Source organism: Impatiens glandulifera, chromosome 8 (assembly GCF_907164915.1).
Source record: "Impatiens glandulifera chromosome 8, dImpGla2.1, whole genome shotgun sequence".
Classification (NCBI taxonomy): domain Eukaryota; kingdom Viridiplantae; phylum Streptophyta; class Magnoliopsida; order Ericales; family Balsaminaceae; genus Impatiens; species Impatiens glandulifera.
The window spans coordinates 42,731,381-42,751,384 of record NC_061869.1 but is presented as its reverse complement, the minus strand read 5'-3'; the positions used below and the strand labels follow the sequence as shown (position 1 = coordinate 42,751,384).

Sequence of the window (20,004 nt, the reverse complement as noted above, 5' to 3'; positions counted from 1 at the left end):
GATGATCAGAATGAAGTCTACTTTTCCTAATAATAATCTCCACCTCCACTCAGAGACAAAGTCTTCTATATAAATTCTCGCCCTCCAGATTGGTGAAATGTAAAAATGGAAATGTCCAAATCCATCAAGAACATTCAGAAAGCTACAGCGAATCGGAGATACGACGCAGTCGCTCGTCGCTTCCTAAGCTGAAGAAGGATGAAGTTACTAAGTTTCATTCTCGCCCTTCAAAACTGTTAAAAAAGGGGGAAGGTTAGTAATCGAGGAGGGACGAGACTTAAGAGGTAACTCGTTCCAGAAGAAAGCCAGATCAAGGAGGCCGTGGAGGACGGTAGAGATAGAATAAAAGATGGCTAGAAATTCTTTAAGGCGAAGTAAACAACTTTGAAGAAGACCAAAGACGATAAAGGGGGGGACCTTAGACCTTAAACTTTGTATTTTCTATGTTTTTCATATTTATAAATATATGGGTTAAGTTTTAACTTCTTGAATCTTAACTCAATTTTAACTTAGTTTTAACATCATCAAAAATGGGGAAAATTGTTAGTTTAAGTTAAATAAAGAAAATGGAAAATTAATTAAAAGATAAACAATTAATTAAATAAAAATGTCTTAATAAACTTAAATGAATAAGTTTAAATCAATACGACATAGTTTTAATGATGTGGTTTGAACAAAACTAAGTTGTGTAAATTGTTTATGCGCATGTACATCTCAAGACGCGCGAGAAAACATCGTTTAATTTCATTAGACGTGCTAGTATGAAGAAGTGTGCGAGCAGACGTTGTCTAATTTCATCAGACTAGTCTAAAGAAGTACGCGAGCAGACGTCGTCCAACTTCATTAGACATACTAGTCTGAAGAAGTGCGCGAGCAGACGTCGTCTAACTTCATCAGACGTGTAGTCTGAAGAAGTGCGCGAGCAGACGTCGTCTAACTTCATTAAACGTGTAATCTGAAGAAGTGCGCGAACAGACCATCGTTTACTTCATCAGACGTGCTAGTCTAAAGAAGTGCGCGAGCAAACGTTGTCTAACTAAATCAACGTGTAGTTTAAAGAAGTGCGCGAGCAGACGTCGTCTAACTTCATCAGACGTGTAGTCTGAAGAAGTATGCGAGCATGTCGTTTAACTTCATCAAACGTATAGTCTGAAGAAGTGCACGAGCAGACGTCGTCTGACTTCATCAGACGTGTAGTCTGGAATAGTGCGCGAGCAGACGTCGTCTGACTTCATCAGATGTCGTTTGACTTCATCATAAGTGTAGTCTGAAGAAGTGCGCGAGCAACATCGTTAACTTCATCAGACGTGTAGTCTGAAGAAGTGCGCGAGGAACGCCGTCTGACTCTACAGACGGTTAGTTTGAAGAACTGCGCGAGCAGACTTTCTTCTTCATCAGACGCTCCGGTCTGAAGAAGCGTAAGCAGACGCTTTTCCTCAACAGTCGTCTAAAGAAGCGTCTGTCTATCTGCTCATCCCATCAGAAGCGTCTGGTATCAACCATCTGCCCAGTTTGCCTATCAAGCACTAACCGCCTAAGTGCCACGTACTCAAATATTCCACCAATCCGTTTGTACCTTCTAGTACATCACGTTCCAGCGAATATTCTCCAATACAATATGGTACGCCATCATCTAAGGAATATATTCTTGTGTACATTCTCGCACATCTGGCATACATCCAACAGGTAGTTAATACGTATCCAAGAGGAAGATTCGACCGTTGCTACACTTTAGTATAAAAGGCAAGTAGAGTACAACGAAGAATCTCTCTATTCTCTCGATAACTCTGTAATCTCACGAATTACTAAGCACCGTGTTTACTTTCTCTAAGATCATTCTGTAATTCATTTACTGTCTTTTTGTGTAAAGTTTCAGTATTGTAAGTTGAATAGAGGTTGTGTGCTCAACAGAGTGTTAGCTAGAAGTACAGAAATAGACAGTTCTTAAGTCTTGTATATTTGACCGGGTTTGTGTAGTGTCTATACGAATCAAAGTTTTTTAGTGAAAATTCTTCTGGAAACAGAAGAATGGTGACGTAGGAGTTTTATCTCCGAACATCCATAAAACTTCTTGTGTTATTTCTTTTTTGCACCTTGCATTCGTTTATCTGTCGCTTCAAATCGAGTAAGAAGTTCCGCACTTGAATCCGTTCAAAAGTTTGCAAAAATTTGTGAAGAATAGAATATGATCTTAATCTCTAATAAGATTAAAATCGAATTGAAAGTCAAGATGAGCACAACAATATTCTAACTCCCGTGTTATTATTGTACCCGATCCTAACATATATTATATTTTGTTTTATTTATTTGTAAAACATATACTAATTTCGGGACGAATTCTAAAACAACCCATGCTCATTACTTATTAGTTGAGGACAAGATTTCAATAATCAAATGGTAGTAATTATACATGTTAATAATAAGGAAGAACAATTAAGTTTAACTGATGCAAACTACCTAGCAAAATTACAAGATGCCAGGTATACATGGATATCCAAAATGAAATATATATTGTCACAATTGACAAGGATCTATAAAGTCCAAGAATGTGATCTTTTTTAGTTTTCTTTCATTTGTAGTATTATGCATTACAAACTTGGAAGAGGGTGCCAAGAACATTACTCATCCTTTGACTCATCCTCTTCGTATTGAAATGGAAGGGGAACCGACTTGAAGGCGCGGAAATTTCCCACATTGTTCAAATGCTCATTCTCCAACCTAACCAATCATTGAAAAAAGTAGATTTACATCACATGAAACAATTTAATTTGTATTTGTTCATAAAAGATTGGCAATGGTAAATACCTAAAGAAATTCCATATGCCCCGTCGAATGATCTCTAGAGTTGCTACAACCGTCAACATCAGGTTCCTATGCATGAAGGGTACATTAAAATTGAGAACCGTTTGCATCCATGCAAGTCTCAACAACAAATTTAAGACCTGCAAATCGTTGGGAAAAAAAACTAGTCAAGTCTCAAAAACATATTTCATGACCTTGCATTTAATTATTTTAACTGACCGTCGCAACATAGTATGCAGTCTTGTGTGGGATAACTAGCTCATCTCTTAGCCATTTGTTCTTGGAGTTCTTTTGGAAGAGACCCCAATCTATGACAATATCCCAATACATCGCAAAGATTGTTGCAATGGCCGATGAAATCCAGGCCGCCAAGTTCCATGCAAACGATGGGTTAAAGGTATAAGCCGTTCTAAAACTCACCGCCACAACCGTTGATAAATATTTCAATGCATTCATTCCTTCCTTAGCTTTTTTCCCTTCTGACATTCTCCTAAGACACTGAAAAACCAAAAACCCTTTTATTAAAAAGTCACTGTCCTTGTTTGTTTACTAAACTTGTGGCAATTTGTGTTGCTGACTCCTACTGTATTTGGTTTTATTTAAAAGTTTCGCACTTTTCAAAACGAAAAAACAAAACCGCCATTTCGGCTATTAATAAAGAAACAGTTCGAGCAGCGTACCTGAAGAAATCTAAACCAATATGGTATGATGGCAACAATGTAGAAAAAAGTTTGATAGACTTTACTATCACGACAAGTATTTTCCCTAATCCTAAAGTCTCCCCAACCATAGTAGCAAATATAGAACTCCAGACTTCTAAGTGCTTGAACCTGTAATATAGTTAAAAGAACATTTACTCATCCTCATAAAAAGAAATTTATCAAGAATATCGCGTAAATTGTAGGAATATGGTAAGAAAATTGAGATATTGCATGAAAAAAAATAATAAAACAACTTGATTTATTGTTATTACTTGACTGGTAAACTGATCAGCCAGGAAAAAGTCGGGAAGTACCACCTAAATGAGAAAAGAAACAAATTATGAAAAGTTATTTGATTGAAAATTAATTAGGGTTTAACTTGATCATCAAATAGATTCAAGCTTACCTTGTATAAAGGAGCACAAATGCAGTGAAATAAACTAGTGATGAAGAAGAATCGACTTGATCGATAAATGATATTGAGTGGACACAATATTATTATCAAGAGTAGCTGTAGATCATGTAAAAGATCATCACATGAAATTAACTTCTTCTTTTTGTATCAATGCAAATTGTTTCACAAGAAAAATTCATTTTTTTCTAAGGAATAATTAAACTAAGATGTGTTACCACTAGTAGACAAGAGGTAAAAGTTCAGTTAGAGCATCGTAATGTTTAGTTACTGGATCCCTTTCCATGTCTAGGTTTGCAAGAATAGCTGCTAAAGCAAGAACCATTATGGAAAAACCAACAAATAAGACTTGTCGATAACCCAACTCGTTTCCTTCCTTAAAACCAAATATAAACGAGTAATTCACTCGATATTTCTCCAGAAGTATATATTTCCCGCGTACATAATCAAGTGAAGGACCAAGAACCCGAATAAGCTGCAAATATTCATCGATACAAAAGATTTAAGAAAAACAAACGAAAGAATGTTTGTTTAAGATATCTATATTTGAATTATATATTTACCTATAAAGGGGAAACACATTTTCCATATACTTGGGACTATTTTCATGATCCCAAATCTTGTAAGCACGGATCAAGAGACCAATAGCTACTATAAGAGAGATTCCACATCCCAACAAGAACCCTATCATTGTTAAAAAAAATATATATACAATACGGTTGATTAAACTAATTTCATTAATTAAAAATATGATTGTATTAGGTTACTCTAGATAATAAATTTTGATTTCGAAAACAAAACTAGAGTAAAACATGGATTAATTAGTTACCCATAGTGAATGTCACCCTATGTCTTTCCCTTTTTGCCTTAGGCCTTAAGACATTCCTCGCTTTTCTCCGATTTGACTTTGCAAAATGCTTCGAGTATATGTCTTCCACTCTCTCCAAAAGCTTGTTTAGCTATATTAATGCAAAAACAAACAAAAAATTAAAATGAAAATGAAATCATGAAATAAAATTTGATTATTACCTCAGTGGAGTTATCCAAGTAAGTGTTATCCACCATCTTCATGTAAGTTGTTGATAGACTTCTTGATGATATCTGTAATAGTTCATATTTCATTTAATTAGTAGTTACATTTTTTCTTTTTCTTTTGATTGTTAAAAATAATTGAGAAAGAGCACCTTGTCATATTTCTTCATGATCTTAGATACTGCCAACATGTTCAAATAGCTGTTAACAAAAACAACTACATGTATAAATAATTGAGATAGTAATTAAAAGATCTTAGTAGTAAATTTTCAATTAAAAAGTGAGACATTTATCATTTGTCCACTAAATATCACAAATAATGATGTAATAAATTTTATTGAATTACCTAAAGCTTTTGAGAAGTCGAAGCTTGTAATGGAATTCAACAAAGGCCTGTTTAAGTTGTTGTTCGATTCTCTTAAGACTTTCGCGATCAAATATTAAGTTGTTTTGAGCTTGACCCTTTATAATTCCTAAGAGGGTCGATCTAGGTGTCCCTCGAGAATTGTTAAATTTCACCTGATCAAGGATTTCCAATGCTGCAGGCCTAACCTTCATATTAATATTATTTATATTTCCTTTTCCTGCACAATTGGTTTATCAATGTCTTGAATTTCTGGCTCCATTTTTAACCCCCTTCATCATCTTCAATCTCTTCTTCTTTTATCACATCAATTACACTCCTTCCTGCAAATAATTAAAAAGGTGTTGAAAATAGTTCAAAAAAATCGTTTCATTACAAGTTATTGATAAGTGTTGTGTTAAGTTATCGATCTAAGCGAGAAAAATAGATATGAAATACACATAAATGAAATCCATATCTTTCAACTGTTTTTGTAGTTGTTCTTTCATTTTATGGTGTAGTTATATATAGTGCACATGTAATAAATTATTTGGATTTGGTGTTAGTTGTGATATTTATCCTTTCCCACTTATTTATCTAATTGAATTAAAAATATAGTCTTGACTACCTCTTCCACATTTTGTTCAAAATTATTCATCATTGTGAAACTAGTGTTTTTTTTAGATATTGTTTGATCCGAAATATTAGACGTGGGGTTGTTATATTTGTTTTTATAAAATAACAAGTTATTTGAGTTTATAATTGATTTATTTATAAAATGTTTTTTTTTATTTAAAACTTAAATTTAATATAAATAATAAGAATATATTAATATTTTAATGAATAAAATCAATGATTTAATAATTAAAAGTAATAGTTATTTGATAGAGATAATTTCTGAAAAACTAGATTAACACTAAAAAAAATATAAAAGAAATTCAATGTCATATTAGTTGGTTAAGAAAAAGGTTAAAGCCCAACCTCACACTTTCTCAAAGTAAACTTGTTTGAATCTCAAACTAATTTAATCTATTTTCTTATTTTGTTTTATTCTAATCTAGTTTATTATTTAAATTTAGTTTTTTCTATTTTCCTTTTTAAAAATATTTAATATTTTTATTAATATTAATATTATAACTTATTATTAAACATGTTCTAAATTTATATATATATTATATATATATTATTATAAATTATTATTTTTTATAATATAATAAATATTCACTTAATCATTTTTATAAATATCTTAAACAAATTTATTTAAAACACTTTAACAATTGCAATTCAATACATTAATAATTAATAAAAACTATTAAAATTATCTTAGTTAAGTTAATTGATAATTTTGTCGGCAATATCATCAATAATTTTAAAATAAAACGATTGTAATATTTTTTTTAATTATTATATTATTGTATTGTATGACTAAGATGTTTTAAATTAATTAGAATTAAATAAGTATTTATAAAAATAATTAAAAAATATTTATTATTTAAAAATAATAATTTTAAATGTATAAATATATATTATAAATTTTAATGGATTTAATAATAATTATAATATTAATAAAAAATATTAAATATATATATATATATATATATATATATATATATATATATATATATATAATAACTGAATTTAAATAATAAAATTTAGTAAGTTAAATAAAGATGAACAAATTTAGTTAGTTTAGGATAGAAAAAAAAAGTGAAGCCAACTAATTTGTAGCACATGTGGGGGATCATTTGAAATATTTTGAAGATTAATTTTTTTTTCAAAAACATCTCGCATGATAATCAATTTAATATCTCAACATTCTTAAATCTATTTTTTTTTTTCCACTTAAACTAAGGTAAAAAATTATGATTACTTAACCCATGAGAATCAAATTAAAAGTTATTACCCTAAAACTGGTCTAACAGTCAAACAAATATATCATGACTATAAAGAAAACTCAAAGAGATTCATTGGATTTGGGTCAATTCACTAAGAAACTCCTAGGTCTTGCTGCTAGGCTCATAGAAAAGTAAACCCTTGTGAAAAAAAAAAAAAGTAAAATAGATAAGACCTGTAAAGAGAGCCTTGTTTGATATATATATATTTTTTATAGGGGATTTTTAAGATCACGTTATTATCATCGAATTATAACCCAAAAAAACATCAAACAAGCTGAAAGAAATCAATCAATTCTTACCACTAGCTCCTTTATCTCCCGATGGACTAGAAACCGATATATTAGAAACAGTCGCCACTTGAGAAGCCAAACGAGCCATTTCCATCGGCCCATCAAAGTTCAATGGAGGATTATGAACTTTAATTCTAAATGCAATAAAAGCTTCCATCTGTTTATTAATCATTTCAGCCTCATTCATCACTTCTTCCACTTTCTCCTTGTAGAACTTCACCACTTTGTTCACTTCATCATCTAGCTTACTAAAAAACTCAACTTCAAGCTCACTCAGATCATGATCAAACCGGCGCCACGAACTTAACTTCTTCAGCAACTTGATGAAATTCCTTATGAGAAATTTGATTCTCCATATCTGATAAAACAGATATCGTGCTTGATTTTCGTGTCAGACCGCTGAAGGCTCTGTAAAGTGTAAGCTTTCTTTGAATTGCAGAACGAGAAGCGTGCGGTTGGTTTTCTTTTTGGTTCGAAGCTCTTCTAAGATGGGTTTTTAAGGAGTTCGTAGTCCATGTAAGCTGTTCTCCATTCAGGCACCATTTGAGATTTTAGCTCTTTGGAGAACTTCATGATGTTTCTGACAAGTTTGGAGCTGCTTAAGAATTTTCTCTCCAATAATATAATTTCGTGAGAACTTGTTGTGTTTACGTTATTTAAATAATTCAAATTATGGAGGACAATGAAGCGGTTCAAGATGGGAAAGCATTACCATCTCAACAATATTTTTATTTTGGGAATTTTTTAATTTTATTCCCGCTTTGTTCGATTTCGGAAAAATTCTGCGAGACATCTTTAATAAAATATTTTATAAAAATATAAAAAAAGTTATAAAATAAAATTACAATTTTTAATCTTAATATATTAAAATTTTATATTATTATAAAAAATTGACATACTACTTTTATAAAATATAATAAATAAATAAATATATTGGTAATTTAATATATTTAATTATATTTATAGTATTCGGAGTAGAATTTGGATGAGTTCGGGGCGGGGCGGGGCGGGCGGGTCGGACAAGAAACACAATATCATTCTCGCTCATCTCTGTTCAGTTTCGGAGAAAACCCGTCCCAATCAAGAGAATTCAGGTCGATTTTCGCTAGATGGCTTTAAATTGGACATTCTTAATCTAAATCACGATTATTTAACTGCCTCTATTAATCATATCACTTAATTTATTATACTAAATATTAGTATATCTTCAATTTTAAATTTATCATTTTATGAAGAATATGGTTAAATCCTCGTACTCAAAATCATCCAAACACTCTCTTTTTTTTTTTTCATGTATTTAAATCTCTATAAGTTGAGTAGATGAATATTAATGGAGAGAGAGCAATGAGGCCTATATTAATGCAGAGATTGAGCAATGGGGGCTATGATTGCGTGTAAAATTGAATATGATTGAGAATATAAAATAGAGAGAATGAGATAATATATATATATATATATATATATATATTATATATATATCTATATATAATGTGTTTTTATTTTATTTTTAAAAGACTTTTTATTTTAAAAGACTTTTATTTTTAAAAGAATTGTATTTTTAATAGACAAATATTATTAAATTTATTAATATATATATATAATTTATTTATTTTTATCTAAACTAATATTTAAATAAAATATTTAAAAAATATATACTTTAAATATATTTTTTTTCCAAATGCTATAATGTTTTCAGGCACCATTTGAGATTTTAGCTCTTTGGAGAACTTCATGATGCACTCTGATTGTTTCTGACAAGTTTGGAGCTTCAGAATTTTCTCTCAAATAATATAATTTCGTAAACCTTGTTGCGGTTTATGTTATTTAAATAATTCAAATTATGGAGGACAATAAAGTGGTGCAGATGGGAAAATATTACCATCTCTATAATATTTTTATTTTGGGAACTTTTTTAGTACTATTCCGCCTTGTTCGATTTTGGAGAAATTGTGCGGGCCATCTTTTTAATAAATATTTTTAAAAATATAAAAAAAATTATAAAATAAAATTACATAAACAAATTTTTTAATATTAATATATTAAAATTTTATATTATTATAAAAAATTGACATACTAATCTTATAAAATATAATAAATATATTGATAATTTAATATATTTAATTATGTTTATTTTATTCGGAGTAGTAATTGGGATGAGTTCGGGGCGGAGCGGGTCGGGACTAGAAAACAAAATATCATTCTCATTCCATCTTTGTTCAGTTTTGGAGAAAAACCGTCCCAATCAAGAGAATTCAGTTCGATTTTCGCTTGGTGGTTTTAAATTGACATTCCTAATCTAAATCATTGTACGATTATTTAACTGCCTCTTATTAATCATATCACTTAATTTATTATACTAAATATTACTATATCTTCAATTTTAAATTTATCATTTTACGAAGAATATGAAATCCTCGTACTCAAAATCATCCAAACACTCTTTTTTTTTTTCATGTATTTAAATCTCTATAAGTTGATTAGATGAATATTAATGGAGAGAGAGCAATGAAGGCCTATATTAATGCAGAGATTGAGCACTGGGGGCTATGATTGCGTGTAAAATGAATATGATTGAGAATTAAAATATATATATATATATATATATTTATAATGTGTTTTTATTTTTATTTTTAAAAGACTTTTTATTTTTAAAAGACTTTTATTTTTAAAAGAATTGTATTTTTAATAGAGAAAATATTATTACATTATTTCTATATATATATAATTTATTTATTTTATCTAAATATATTTTTTTTCCAAATGCATATTTTTTGATTTATTTATTTTTCATTAAGTGGTTATTTATATTTATACGTTGTACTTGTAAAAAACACAAACAAATTAATTAAAAACAAATAAATTCTTTCTAATTTATTTTTTAATTGTCTTGATTTATTTATACATTTTATTTTATTAAAAATAAGTTTAATTTTAATTATAAATAGAGCGTAAAATATGAATACATACAAAATACCTCTCTTATCCAAAGTTTGGAAATTACGACGACGTGTTTAAAAAAAATGCATATTTAAGTTTGACACAATAGATGACAAACCAACCTCATTTATAATTTTACTTATGCTTGTTTTTATTTATTTTGAAAATACTAAATGATGGAGAAATAAAACCTAGCTATCACATTATTGACAATACCCTAATTCTGGTACTGTTACGCGCCTTGTCAGCAAGTTCGGATCTTGAAATACGTTTGCTTTGCTTTGCTTGCTTCATCTATGAAATAGGTTAGTCTTTTAACATAGTTAAAGGGTTGACTAGTGACGTAAGTGTCTCATCCATACATTGATATCGAGACATTACGAAATGTTGGCATGAGGTTCCTATCATCTTTTAGACTCATGAAATGGTGTATTAATCTCATTCCACTATATTCCGAGGACCAACTACGTGGTATATATAAACCAATAGATTTTTCATTAGTCTGCGGATTGATGAACGTGGTGTATTGATCTCAATGTACGGTTTAAAACATCCTCCTTGAAAATGCGCGATTTTCGAAAAAGAAATAAAGATTTAAATAAAACTAAACCTCTTTTTGAAATCTTAAATTAAATCGGATATTGGTTTAAAACTAGCACGTGACTTAAGTGTCTCCATTTTTTCCCCATAAAATTAGGAAAACAAATATTTTGGCGTGTAAAATAATAACGTCATCGGAAAAGATATTCCTTAGGGGTTCAATATTTGGTTACACATAAGAAAGAGCATTGGCACTATGTCTCGCATGCTAGTTAGAAAACAATCTCTACTTATAATATTTTGGTTAGTTTTAAAAATATTTTGAACTTATTTTAATTTGTTTATTTGTCAAATTCTAACCGATCCAAAATATCTAAATTATGTCTTAAGACTATTTTGTTTGAGGATAATATAATTATTTACATTAAATAATTTTTTTTAGGATAATAATATTTATTTACATTAAATATACCTAATGTCTTGAATATTGAGAAAATTAAAAAATAAATGTGGAATTAAAATTTTTATTCATAAATTGATTTGATGAGTATAAAATTAATCAACCCACAAATTTTGAAGTTTTTTAAATTAATTTGAAATCAAATATTAAAATTAAAGGTAAATGAAACAATGAATAATTTATCTTTTGTTAAAAATATTATTACTAACAGTTTTAAAATTATTTTATAACGTTTTTTTGTTAAAACTAGTTCAATGCATTTTTAATATATAAATAACAAAATAAATAAAATTGAATAAAAAAAACTACACAAATAGAGTTTGAAGGTTGATGAGATAGAGGGGTCATGAGCCGGCGGGTTTAGTTCACGGACTTCATCTTCCAACATAAAACCTGCCTCTGTAAAACCTGTGATATGTTTTAGGTTTTCTTCAAGAATGACAACTCGTGTTTTTCAATTTTAAAATTTAAATTTTAATATTTTCAATATAAAGTTAAAAGAATAAATTCAATTAGCCAAAAAAACTTTTTAAACCTCAATCAACCAATTTAAATTTAAAAAGATTTAACTGTAAATAAAATATATCAAACTTATATTTACTGTATGAAATTGAAATTACAAATGGAATTAACATAGAAGAGGTGCTTAAAGTGGGTCTTAAATGCTTCCTAAAACTTTGATGGAAGCTACTTAAAACCTAACATTCAAACAACCCTACTCGAGGAAACACATAGATAAAAGAGAGCGGCGGGATTGAATACCCAGATCGAATCAGAGTTCACGCCCGCCCGCCCTGAACAAATAGGAGGCGTGGGCCACAAGTTGAAGATACTCTGATATTGTGGATGAGCCTTTTTTTGGTGGTTTAAAGTTGTACAGCAGTTGCATAATTCGAGACCCGAGATTGGAAGACAAACCTGCACTCCAAAGAATGACTATCGGCTACAAGACGATTTGCACGACGTCACAATAAGCATAGACGACACGATCGACACGGGCGCAAATATATGTTTTGCGTTGTAGTCATCAACATTTAGCGTCAGAATTACCATTGATCAAAGGAAGCGCGATGGACACAGGCGACACGACACAACGGCACCATATTTTCTTGCACCGTAAGTCAGCCATTAAGTGTCGCTAGTCTAAAATTTCTTGTAGATTTGTAAGCGCCGTTGGAATTTGCCTTCGATTGTCGTTTATCGTGATCATCTCTTTTAGGGTTTCCGCAATTACTCTTTTCTACCATCATGGGGAAGGGAAATACAAAAAGTAATAAATTTAAAGAAGTTAGCGAGTTTGTGCTAAAATAAATTAAGGAAGCAACAGTCAAATAAATTGAAGAATTGCTGAAAAATTAGCAAAGAAACAACATATAACAACACAAGTAAGCAATCTGCTCCAACTACTGTTAGGAAAACTTCCTGTAGAAAAAAATCAGGAAAATAGGGGAATAATGAAGAAGTTTGAAAGATGCCACTATTAATGAAAGAGCTAATCTATTTGGGCTCAAGAATCAGATTATAAAGCTCCTTATGCATTCTACAAGGGATTAATTGTCATTAATAAAGAGGAAAGCACAACAAATTACAATTCAACTCAACATCCAATATCTCAAGACTAGAATATGCTGAAAAAAATAAGAAAATTTAAAAAAAATTGTTCATATGGTCAATTGTACAATGAAGGAGCTGGTGAAGACTCCCAAATCCAAGTCATCTATACTCTCGAGTAACTCGAAATAGAAAACTAATAAAGTCTAGAAGAACAACAATGAAAAAATGGCGGAAGATCGTTCTCTTATAAAGGAAAAAATCTTACTTGTGCAATACACAGACAAAGTGGAAGTGGATGTACTGAATTCTTTATTTGAATTTAAATTGCCTACTTCAGTAGAGGAAAACTATATAAAGGAATTGGAAAATGTAGTTATGAGAAAACTACATAGGAAAAAATAGAGTATCATTCCCAAATTACTAAAGAGAACATTGTTGAAGCAATGAGAAGGAAATGGAATGAAGAAGTTTTTCAGCAAAATGTACAATGATCTATATTTCCTTAAATCAAGAAAGGATCTAATCTGGAGGAAATTCTCAAAAAATTGGCATACATATATAGATCACAAACTAAGTTCGAAAAATAGTCTGAAGACCTTGAACCTATGAGTAAGCCAAAGGAAACTGCCCATATTGATTCAAGCTCTAGAATATACATGCACTATGTGCAATTCTGAAGTTCTAAGTCATTTTTACAGTTTTATTGGGTAGGACCATTATACATGGGACCCAATTTACTAAGAATGTGAGCACCAATCCATTTTCTAGAATTAGCATTAAGGTGCATCCTATACGCACACTGGCAAAAAGTATGGACATAGTTGACAAAAAAAAACACCTTCCTGTCATGAAACTCCCTTATGAGTGTAGGCCATACAATGCTCTTTCTGTAATACCTGCAAAAAGAAGATCATAAAAGTCAAAAGTAAAGATGCCGAAAAATGAAACAGAGGTGTTTATAATCATATGAGGAAAATGTGGTTAAAGATACGAAAGAGAGATAAAGAAACCTATGTAACAAGAAGAAAGAGTACGAAGAAGGAGGTAGAACCTCAACCCTAATCATGTTGAAGAGATAGTTAATGAATCGTAATCAAATCAAGTTGAAGTGGTTGTTGATGAAAACCAAAGAGGACCCTATACTCAGGTTAATCAAAGGAAGAAGAGAATTTTAATGTTGATACAAAAGAATCCAAATTTATTGAGGATTCTAAATCTAAAGGAAATGAAGATAATGATCTAGAAATTTAAGTTGAGAACAATAAGGTGAAGAACCCGGAAATCCTAAAGAATATTTCTTTCTATCAATCATAACGGGTTCATATAAACAAAAAATTCAAAATGAGAATGACAGTATTCATCAATCTCTTCAGTTCATCATTGTTTTTATTGCAAGAGGAAGGAAATGGGAAGGGAAAGAACAAGTGGAAGAGTAAGACAACATTGTTCCTACAATAGATTGGTATAGAAATAAAAATATTGATTGAGGATAATAGGATTTGATAAAGTTTATAATCTTTATTTGTAATCTATGTTTGTATGTTTGATTCCTACTAATTAGGTTCTTTATGGTCGTTTGATTGCCATTCTTTAATCATAGTTAACGTTTTGTCTATCTTTGATTCTTGACCCTCCCACTTTTTTAATTTTAATAAAATGATTTTAACCGTTTTTACTAAAAACAAACATTCAAACAATCTCACACAAAAAAAAAATGAAATTTTTGATTTAAAAACTTGAAAAACTAAAATGATTTAATCGTTGTCTTAGTAGATTTCAGCATTTTCATTTAAGGGTTTTTTTATTGTTTGGAAAAGCTACTTGTAAATGTCTTAATTTCTTGCTTACACCAAGATTGATTGGACTTTCTTATTTTTTGTGGAATGAAATTGAGAATTGATTGTGGTAAATTTAGCAATTAAACAGCACCAATAGATTTCCTAGTATTTCTCCGGTCAATATTCATTTAATTATTTTTCCTTAACACATGAAAAAACAAATAAACTAAAATAATGAATTTATATTATTTTATTTGCACAAATAAACTCACATTAATATATATTTATTTTATTTAGTCTATGTATTTATATATATATTTATATATTTATATATATATTTATATATATATATATATAAATATATATATATTGTTAGGATCTAGGTCGCCGCTGGTGGACCGGGGGTTGGACCGGTTAGCGGTTCTCACTCGTAGGGTGGTGATTAATCCGGTTAGAGATTAACACCGGGGTTTCAATACTACACAACCTGTCACAAACCCTTGAACTAGGTTCAAGCGCGGAAGAGGTTTGCTTTCAAGTTGAAGCGGTACACGTGTATGATAGGCGGAATCGGTTTCGGATGATGGAGATTTGAAGAATGGTGGGTCGGTTTCGGTTATCTGGATATTCGGTATGGTCAGTATGGAGTCGGTTTGGAGCGGTATGATTAAGTTAGTCGGTTATGTAATGAAGCCAGCAGAAAGTAAATGACAAGACAGATTTTATGGATGTTCGGAGATAAAACTCCTACGTCACCCCTTCCTCTCGAAACCGCGAGAAGGATATTCACTAAGGAATACAAATACAATCCGATCGAGACTTATTTCCTGCTCGATAACACTCTTACAATTTACACCGAAATTGTAACACACACTTAGAATTTAGCACTTAGGCTTTCTTAGAATACCACACTGTTATCACTTGTAGTAAATGCACTTGGCTTTTGTTATCTCAATGTTTGTCCCACTTAGTAACTCTTAGTAACTGCTCAATGTCCCGCTTGATGTCCCACATTTACTCTTCTGCAACTGCCTCCTTTTATAGGTGAAATATGCCAACGGTCATATTTCGAAGCCTTGAATCTGATTGGCTGATCAGAGATGCAGTGATTCAGTGTCTCAGACCTGCGGTCTTCTCCTCAGACCTGACGGTCAATCTCAGACCTGGCATCCTGTTTCAGACCTGTCGGTCTGTAAAGCAAACCTGCCGGGTTTGTCTTTTACTCAATGTAGGCACTGTCTGCTTGGACAGTTGTCTGTACTTGAAGATTTCCTTTCGGGCTTATCCCGAAGTAGAAAGATCGGTAGTACTGTTTCTCTGCAGCCTACAGTCTTTCCTCAGACTTGCATGGATATGGAAGTATTCAGTCTGTTCCTTTGGTATCATTCTCAACAGATACCCAAAAGTGTCTTCTTGTGCAGGTCGGCCTCTTGACTTGGCCCTAGGTGGCCGCTGACTTGGCCGAATATCCTTTTGATAGTGAAGTGGACCGGGCTTATTCCGGGTATGTTTGTCTTGAGGATTGATCGGCTATTTGATGGATCTGGCTTTTAGGCTTGGCCGATCCTTCCTCTGGCGGTCACGTAACGAATACTCTTGATCGTTTGGTAGCTTGACCGGTTCGGTTTCTTCAGTTGGTTTTCTTTTGTTCATCCGGTCCGGTTCCTTGTTCCTCGCGTAGGAAGTTGTTTAAGTTAGGTTTATTTGAACCGGTATGAATTTATCTAACAATTTTCTCCCTTTTTGATTATTTTATTTAAAATTATCAAATTATGTAAGTTTGCCAACCGTAGGCCGGTTGTTTGTTTTGGCCGATTTTGAAAAAGATTTAGAGAATTTTTCGAAAAATTTTGGGGAGGGGTTTTGGAGGAATCTCTATCTTTTATCTAACAATTTCTCCCTTTTTGATTATTTTATTTAAAATTATCAAAATCATGTAGAAATGCAAAATAAGGCGCGTATTCAAAAATAACTTTATATATTCATAGATAACCGGAAAGTACTAAGCAAAAATACTAAGGTAAGTAAGAAAAGAAGGATAGTCCCTATTCTGAGTCCGTGAATTCGTAGGCACTCTTCTTTCTCTTTGGTTGCGGTGGCGGTTGCGGTTGCGTGGAGTGTCGTGGTCTTTTAGATCGGTTACCGCAGCTGTTCTTCGAGCACATCCTCGACTTGGTCGTCTTGCTGCGAAGTACCCGTCTCGACCGGGTCAGAAATTATATTGAGCATCTCCACAATCCGAAACTTCTTACTAGCCGGCTTTCTTCTCCTTCTTCGGTTTGAGGCAGAGGCGGCCGGTGCTGAAGCGAGGCGGCCGCTTTCTTCTTTTTCTCGTGTTCCTTCGCAAATCCCGCCAGCCGTCGTTGCTCCGTTTCTAATCGTTCGGCCATCCGCTGCGGCTGTCTTGCTATTGCTCAGCATACCCTGGATACATGCTCTCAGCCCTTCTTATTCTCTCGGCCTTACTTCTTCCTCGGTCAGCGGAGTCGCTCGCGGCGCCTCTTTGTCTCTGCTGACTTCGGCGTCCAGCCTTTCTGGACTCTCTTAGCAACCAGAGCATCGGCCCTCTACTAGCCGCGGCATCCGCGTTTTCCTTAGCTTTCAGGATTTCGGCCATCTGCGCAGTAAGTGCCTTTACTTCGGCCACGAGATCTTCGTTCTTCTTTCCAGTGCCGAGAACCTCGGTTCAATTGTTGGGTCGACCCGTTCGAAATCCTTCTTTAATTCCGAAGTGAGACCCTCCAGAGCTACAATATGCTGAGCACAGTTTATCTCGCTCACCGGCCTCTTCCCATAGTCCGGTGCTGAGTTGCTCCAGGCGTGTTTGAGTGTGATCCACAACCAGCTTCGTCGCATTGGCGAACTTTATGGCCGAGTCAAATATTTTATCGGCGCTATCCTTGAATGGTTGAAGCTTAGAGACGTTGTGTTCAACTATCCGGTCATCAATCATCTCTGATATTGATGCCTCAAATTTCTGAAGCCGGTCTTCCATTTGCCCTGACGTGGACACTTCAAATTTCTTGAGTTGTTCATCATCGCCCCGAAACGGATGCTTCAAACTCTTGGAGCCGGTCTTCAATCCATTCCTTAGGGGGAACTGAAATGGTGGCTGCCGGTGGTGGAGTAGGATGGGACTGCTTGGTTGGATCAGGATCGGCTCTCTCATCGGAGTCTGTTATGTCACAACCTCAGTAGGTGTTCTAATGTGACCGCCTCCTCCAAGTTCGCAGCCGGAACTTTCCGAGATCGGTACCTCGACATTTTCTAAACTTTGTACCTCAACAGTCTTTGAAGTCGGTACCTCATCATTTTCTGGCAGTGGTGTCTCAATGTCCCTTGGTGTCACAGTGTCCTCTGTTGTCAGTCTGTTTGAAAATCTTCGATGACCGGAGCGGTGTACACCGGAACTTGTTTCTGATTGCATAGCAGCTTTAACCGCTCTATCTCTTGGCGTATTTCCAATTTTGCCCTTTTCAAGCTTTTCTAATACTAGCGGTGCTACTGTAGACACCGATCCCCCTTCGGCTATTTCTTCCTTAATCTTTCTGATACGCCTTTCTTAATCTGTCGAAGATGACTTCTCGGTATCAGTAGGCAAGTTCGGCACGTATTTCCTGAATGGTATTGGATTTGGTGAGACGTAGGATATTGTTCCTCCACTTCCTCCAATCTGGCGATGCAGTTTCTTGCGAGTGGTCCGATAGGATGTCTTTATACTTTGTATTAAACCGGTACTCATGCCACTCCAGATATAGGTCAATGACATCTTCGTCTCTTCTGATAATGCCCTGAAAGAGATTCTGGGCTAGTCTTTCGGCCTCCGCTTCGTCGGCCTCCTCTCTGTTGAAGTTTCCATCATCGGCTCTTTCATCATTGTCTCCTTCATCAACCCGTTCCTCACCTCGGTGGTCTCAGGATTGAAGCTTTGGTTCGGCATTGTTCGGACTCCGAGCCGAAAGATCATCGTCATGGTCCGTCTGTTTTCGGTTCCCTCTGTATCGGCGTCCTCATCGTCCCACTCCTCCTCCTCTGTTTGTTGAGGTGGATCTTCGAAAAATTACTTTTTCTTTTCTCTTTCCTCCGGTGCTTCGCTTTTGCCGGGGTATTTTTCTTTGCGGCTTTCTTCTTTCGGCCATCTGTGGAACTGGAGGCCGATTGCTTTCTTGGAAGAAAATGCCTAGATCGGATGATGCTGCGTTTTAGTATTCCAACACCGGGGACCGACTTTGATCTTCAGATGTAAGAAGATCTTGCCGAGTTTGTACGGCATACCCCCAAGACCTATCTGAGTCCGGTTTCACCATTTCCATAAGATTGCTGAAAACCGATCTTGCCCAATTGATCTCTGTGCCTCCATTAGACGAAAAATCATTCTGATTTTGTCTTTGGTCAGATTGCTGAAATTTCCTCCCCTTGCCAGTATCGCCCTGGCAAAAACGTCCACACGCGGGATGAGCTCCGGTTTCAGCAGTTGTTTTCTTTCCGGAAGTGGGAACCGGCTTGTTGTTGCTGATACACGGCGACAAGCCATCTTAAAACGTCATCGGTCCATCTCTGCTGGTTGCGTCCATACCGTAGTTGGGAGATGCAGACTTCGGCCACTAACGGCTTCGGTGATTTCTATTTGGGAGCCGCAAACCGTTGCGAGGATCCTGTCGTAGGAAACGGTTGCGGTTTTGAGAACTCTTCAACCGCGTTCTTGTAGATTACGTGAGGTCCCTCCAGAAAATATCCCAGACCGGTTTTAATGAGTCGGTCAATTACGTCTTTTTGCCTCGGTTGTTCCATTTTGCCGAATCTCATCAAAGTCCACTTGAGAGTATAGTTTGAACAATGCCGCATCACGACCCATGTTTGAGTAGTTTGAGAATGAGAGAAATCGGTTTCGAAGGATTTAGTAGCTTAGAGAGAGAAAGTGAATTTCTGTGAAATGACAAATGTGATGAAGGCTTTCCTTTTATAGGCACGGTTGGAAGCAAACCGTCCCATCATGAATGGGCGTGAGTTTTCCCTCCAAAATGAAAGGACATGGTTTCGTGCGAAACGGTGTGCGGTGTCTTTGAGCGGGAGTTTTTTCCCTCCAAAACTTTGCCTATGTCATCGGTGACGTATTTTTCTACGAGACCGAATGGTAGATTATGTTCAAGCTTATTCAGATATTTTGATTGATCGGCGTTTAACAGTTTTAAGCAGATTTTATGAAACCGGATACGAACGATATCAAGCCGGTTATGTTAGATAGATACATAGAGTAAAG

At 33.8% G+C, this 20,004-nt stretch overlaps 1 pseudogene; it reads right to left on the bottom strand.

Moving 5' to 3' along the window:
* Positions 1-2,413: 2,413 nt before the first annotated feature.
* On the bottom strand, positions 2,414-8,085 carry LOC124913353 (annotated as a pseudogene).
* Positions 8,086-20,004: the final 11,919 nt, after the last annotated feature.